General features: G+C 35.8%; 1 long non-coding RNA gene across 1 annotated transcript; it reads right to left on the bottom strand.

Annotated features, from left to right (window-relative positions):
- Window positions 1–58: 58 nt before the first annotated feature.
- LOC125805004 (uncharacterized) lies at window positions 59–5,904 on the bottom strand. The gene is made up of 2 exons (XR_007441221.1): window positions 5,425–5,904; window positions 59–361 (listed from the first exon to the last, which is right to left on the bottom strand). It is a non-coding gene; the product is annotated as an uncharacterized LOC125805004 (long non-coding RNA).
- Window positions 5,905–6,000: the final 96 nt, after the last annotated feature.

The raw sequence follows: 6,000 nt of genomic DNA, 5'->3' as shown, positions 1-6,000 counted from the left end.
GATTTTATTTGAAAGCTCAATGTTACCAGATAAGCTAGTGTTAGAGAGTAAAACGTACCTGAGTATGGAGTCAAGGAGACAACGTGTGTTTCAGTTTCACCATTTTGGGAAATGATCTTGCAAGTGTAATTCCCAGCATCTTCACGCTGGAAATCTTTGATGAACATTGATCCATTGTTCATGAATTTAATTCTAGTCTGAATGGCAAATAGCACAGGTTCTTTATTAGGTTCAATAGTAGCCAAAAGTTTATTTGCTTGTTTCCATTCAATGAAGTTGATTTTGAATCTATCCGGTACATTTGGCAGATGAAAGACAAAGGGCTTTCCCAGCAGCACAGAAATTGGAGTAACTGTTGCACCTATAAGAAGAAAGCCATAGGTAAATGAATGCATTTTAAAAAGAATAGGATGCATCCCAATTGTTTACTAATTACTATTTCTGTTTTAGAGTATGACATACAGCTCTGGAAAAAAATAAGAGACCACTTCAGTTTCTAAATCAGTTTCTCTGATTTTGCAGTTTTTAGGTATATGTTTGAGTAAAATGAACATTGTTCTATAAACTACAGACAACACTTGTCCCAAATTCTAAATAGAAATATTGTCATTTAAAGCACTTATTTGCAAAAAAAAAAAAGAGAAATGGCTAAAATAACCAAAAGATTCAGAGCTTTCAGACCTCAAATAATGCAAAGAAAACAAGTTCATATTTATAAAGTTTTAAGAGTTCAGAAATCAATATTTGGTGGAATAATCCTGTTTTTTAATCACAGTTTTCATGGCATCCCAGACCCACCCCCCTCCAAGCTTGCTGTTCAAGCACCTTTTATATACACTCCCATCCCCACCAAAGCTCAGTCCTTCCTAGGTTAAACCATTGAATGAATCTTAATGATGCATTATCAGTAGAAACAATCAAACTGACAGAGGCTAATCTGTTAACTGGCACAAAGTGAATTCTGCTCATGTGTTCCTTCATAGGCAGGATGACTTCAGTCTACATTTGGTAGCATAGGGAAAAATACAAAAAAACTAAAAACATTGAAAGAGAAGGTATGTCCAAACTTTTGACTGGTACTATATGTGGGGCTTTTTACTTTCCTATGCCAGGCTTGTTTAAAATAGCACAGACATAGACATAATCAAATGACTTTTAACCACATCCTCTTAAAGTACTCTAAGCAGAATTCACACTCTCAGTGCATTTTACAGATTAGCCTCTGACAGTTTGATTCTTTTGACTGATTATAATGCCATAATTTCCAAAACTGTTTTAATACCCTGTAAGAAAAGAAGATAACCTGAACTGTAGTAAGCATCAGGTTCAGTTTTATGGCGTTCTTTAAGAACAAGATGATTTTGTTGGTTTAACCCCCTAACAGGCCAGCATTTTTGTATATTTTCTGCCTAATATTACACACCTAAACCTTGGAAGATTTCTGTTTAAGCATTACATAAAAAGGTTTCATGTTTGATTACAAACATTACTACAAATTCTAATTATAAATGTAAGTAAATCTGCAACTTTAAAAATATAATGAATAACAAGCATAAAATTGGCACTTTCCTAAACTATTTTCTTAACTATTTTCCTGAATACAAATCAGACATTTCATGCCCTCCAAACCTTTTTGTTAAGTTTTGTTAAGTTTGTCTAGTTTTTACGTCTATTTTCAAACTTTTTAGAATTTTGGGTTGATTCCTGTTACTGATATAAAATTATTAAGTGGGGAAGAGAGAAAACAGGCAGCTTCTCCAAGTAACCTGTATAAGATTTCAAAGGCCTCAAATTTTCAGTTATTTTACTGTAGAAATAAAGGCTTTTGTATCACCTACACTTGTAGCCCTTATATGGGACAAGGCATTTTAAGGGGTAAATATAATTACCTACAGTTGGCAAAACCTACTCTTCTTTCATATCTCCATCTCCAGTCATTATGGTTTGTTGGACTCGTTGAATATAAGAATCTTAATATATATTTTTTAAACTTGTGTTGCCAAAAGTTACTTTTCTATACTCTGAACTTAACCCAATAGGAATGATTTAATTTGGGCAGTATAGCCAAATACCTTAGTATTAAAGCGATCAATGAACTAACTGTTTGATTAGAAGAGGACAAACATTTAAGAAAAAAAATAACTGTACTTCGAAGGGGAGAGAACCTACAGGGACAGACAACATGAATGTAATTATCCCTGTTATTTATTCAGCTATTGTTCCTGATGAAGACATGTGTTTGGTTTGTCTTGCGGAGTCCCACAGGGCTCTGTTTTGGGACCTATGAAACTGATATGAATTACGATAGTAATAAATAAATTATGAGAGTGGACAATGCTGTAAGAAAGTTGATTAAGTTTTGACAGTTGTGTGTTTGCTGGAAAAATAGCACCGCCTTAAATCCTCAGAAATCACAGCATCTTCCTTCTTTTTGTAGTCTTTCACATGTAGTTTAAATAGTAATTTTCCTCCCTCTACTTGGCAGAATGCGTCTATTTCTGAGATATCGAGTGCTGTCTTGTTGCACAACTTTTTAAAGTCTTTTAAAAAAAGGTTAATGATGTTCAGTCAGGGGGCTCTGAGGACCCTTATAAAAGCTTCAGTTTGTGTCTCTATTGGTAGTCAGTCTATGGTGATTTTGGGTTATATTTTAAATCATTCTTGTTTTAAATAAGTCATCCTCTATTCAGCATCAGCTTATAACAGATGGTTTAATGTTTGCATCCAAGTGTTTGCTGTTAATTTAATAAAATCCAATCTGGCAGCAGCACACCCACAGAACATGGTTCTTATGTCTATGTCACAGTTCACCAAAAACACATTACCCATTTGTGGTCAATGAGTCATATTATGACTTCATCAGTTCACAGCCATGTCATCAAGGTGTATACATATTTGCCTGGTTTCTATTTATATTCTGTAGTGTGAGAAATTTGATCTTCAAAATTCCTAAGTAAATCCAGAACAATCATGAAGGAGACCTCCCACCCAAGCCACTGCCTGTTCTCACAGCTGCTGTGTGGAATGAGGCTCAAAAGCTTGATGACCAGAACCTGATGATGATTTTTGGCCAATATTGTAGTGATCTTTAGGCCACAGTGCACCATGCAGGTTGATTTTCAGTGTGTCAGTGTGTCTTTGCTATCATAATGATAATGGAGTCACCGAAATGAGAAAAAGGCATGTTCTAATTTTCTTTATTAATCATGAGTGTTTTGGGTGTAACATACAATAAAGCAGCTTGTCACTTACAATTCCCTTTAAGATCCAGGGGCCTCATGTGCTAAGACTTGCGTGGACTTCCTACTAAAATGTTTCGTACGCTCAGACCTGAAAAGTTCCGTACGCACAAAAAAATCTGGATTTATCAAATCGTGCGTAGGCAGAATCCCACGTACTTTCTCTTAGTACATCGCAATCAACTTAAAATCAAGCGCAAGTGCACGAAAACATCACACCTGCCACGACTCCTCCCTCAGTTACTCAGAGTATAATGTTATAATAATAATAATAATAATAATAATAATAATAATATGCTAGAGTATAATATGCAAGTCAAGAAAGAAAAGTGTCGCAAGACGCGTAGCGTAATAACTAATAATTACCCATGTTTAAATGTATTATTCTAAAATGTATAATAAATGCTTTAATTTAAATGCTTTAAATGAGTTGCTTACCAAGAAGCCACCAGTCACACACTCAGCTTGTAATCTTTTCCTCTTATGCTCTTGGAAATCTAAAACGGTTTTTAAGCCAGTCATCATCATGGGCCAAAAAAACATAATGGTCACGGAAAATGAGCTCTCAGTGAATTCGACCATTAGCAATATTTTCCAATAATGCCAACGCTGCCATCTCCAACAACTCCAGCGCAAACTTTCATGCATTTTTATATAATCTAGGCTAAGTGGAAACACGTTAAACGATTATTTCAGTGAGACAAAGAAATTGTCTGATTAATTTACTTTATTTTACCCAATAATGGCTTACTACAATATGTGCGTAAAGAATATCTAAATAGTTGTAATTTCAATGCATCGCCACTAAGTGTCGCCAAATGACAAAAACACAATACATACGTACAAAAAAACATGGGTATGCCCGAAACGAAAGTGCCGTGGGGAAATGCAATTTCTCACGTTCAAGTCAAATTTAGTACATCTGACTGTGAGCAGGAATGTTTTTGTGTGTACGCACCTTTAGTACATGAGGCCCCAGGTGTGCTCTTACTTTGTCAGATTGCTATTTTAGGGGCGCAGTGTTGATATATTTAAATGGTGGCATGGTCTAAGATAGCAATAAATATCATGATACGCTTTGCACAGGGTGTAAGCTAGGGCCCTACAAGCACTGACCATTTGTACTTGAGCAAGAAGCAAGAATGAAGAAGTACACAAATCTATTCTCGTAATCTGAGCACATTAATCATCAGTTCATTTTTAGTGCAGTGCAATGCAATCACAGTTTTGATATCACAGTGACACACAGGTCCCTATCGTATACCCTGCGCAAGATGTGTCGTAATGCTCGTTGCTATCTTACACCCTATCAAAAGTCTATTTTCACGCCTTGCACATGCGCATTTAAAATAGCGCCAGAGTTCACTGATGGGTGTGGTGGTCTGAAAGTGAGGTGTGTTCAGGTGAATATCTGGCGTGTTTCTATCTTGGTGGCGAGAAATATAGGTGCACCACTGAGTGAATAAAAACCCAGACAAAAGTAAAGACTCAGCTGCCCAATCTGCACCAAAGTCAGAGCACACCAGGCTCTTAAAGGGAATAATCAGTGTGCCAGGCTCACAGCTGGCACACTGATTGGTTTATTTAACATTACGCCCAAAACACACCAGTGATTAATTAAGGAAATTTGTACTTAAGCCACACAAGGTAAATTTTTGGTACCCTTACTATATCAAAGACTTACTGACACACCCTAAATCAAACAGCATGGTTGACAATTGACCAGTGCACTCTAGACACTAAAATAAGGCCCACAGTGTCATCTATAAATATATATATATATATATATATATATTATATATATATAACTCTATATTCTCAAAGACAAAACAGTATTCAAAACAATGTTAAATAAAAGTAGAGCCAGTAAATCCCTAATCTCATGCAAAACCTTGTATATCAAATATGGCAAAACCCTCTTAACTTACAATGAAAGTCAATGTAAAAAAATGTATTCAAACGTTGATCCATTATGGTGTTTTTCTATTGGTCCATTCATTATGAACTTGTGATTCAATATAAAGAACAACTGCTGATTTTCATAAAGTTAAAAAATAAAAAATGCAAAATGATACGTTTAAAGGTTTTGGTATGACAGCAATGATATATAAACTCAACAAAACATGTAACCACATTTAAATGTGTTTATATACAGTACACGCTGTACAAAACAAACTTAGCTCACCTTTGATTGGAAGTAAAAGTATGAGGATGATGATCGTAAGTTCACATATCTTCATCTTTGAGTTTTGCTCATGTTCAGACATCTGATGGCACATTGTCTTCTGGCGCTTGTTTGTTCTTCTCAATGAAACCTAAGACAGGAAAACCTCTTTTTAAAGTGACAATGTGGGGTTGCTGGTTTCTGCTTTTGTGGCATTGTTTGTCTGGTTTTGTGTGTGGGGGTGGATGATGAAGAGAAACCTGCTTTATACCGCCTCCAACTGGAGAAAGAGCGATATACTGTACATACAGGTCAAACATTCAGTTATTGCTGAAGAACCACATCTATGTGAGGACCAAGGACTGTCAGTCTGACATGGTTGTCTTCAGCACACGGGGCTCCTCAGGAAACAGATATTTCTGCTCAGGGAACAGTTCTTCCTCCTTTTCTCTTCATTCAGAAATCAAGTACAATTCTGCCAGCTTTGAAAAATTCAGATTACTCTGTGTCACGAATGAAGATGGAGGGATGGACGTAAGTGCACAATATTGTTTATTTAAACAAACTAGATTATAAAAACAGAAAACAAAACACGGG

Source organism: Astyanax mexicanus, chromosome 11, assembly GCF_023375975.1.
Source record: "Astyanax mexicanus isolate ESR-SI-001 chromosome 11, AstMex3_surface, whole genome shotgun sequence".
Classification (NCBI taxonomy): Eukaryota; Metazoa; Chordata; class Actinopteri; order Characiformes; family Acestrorhamphidae; genus Astyanax; species Astyanax mexicanus.
This window is presented reverse-complemented; position numbering and strand designations above follow the sequence as displayed.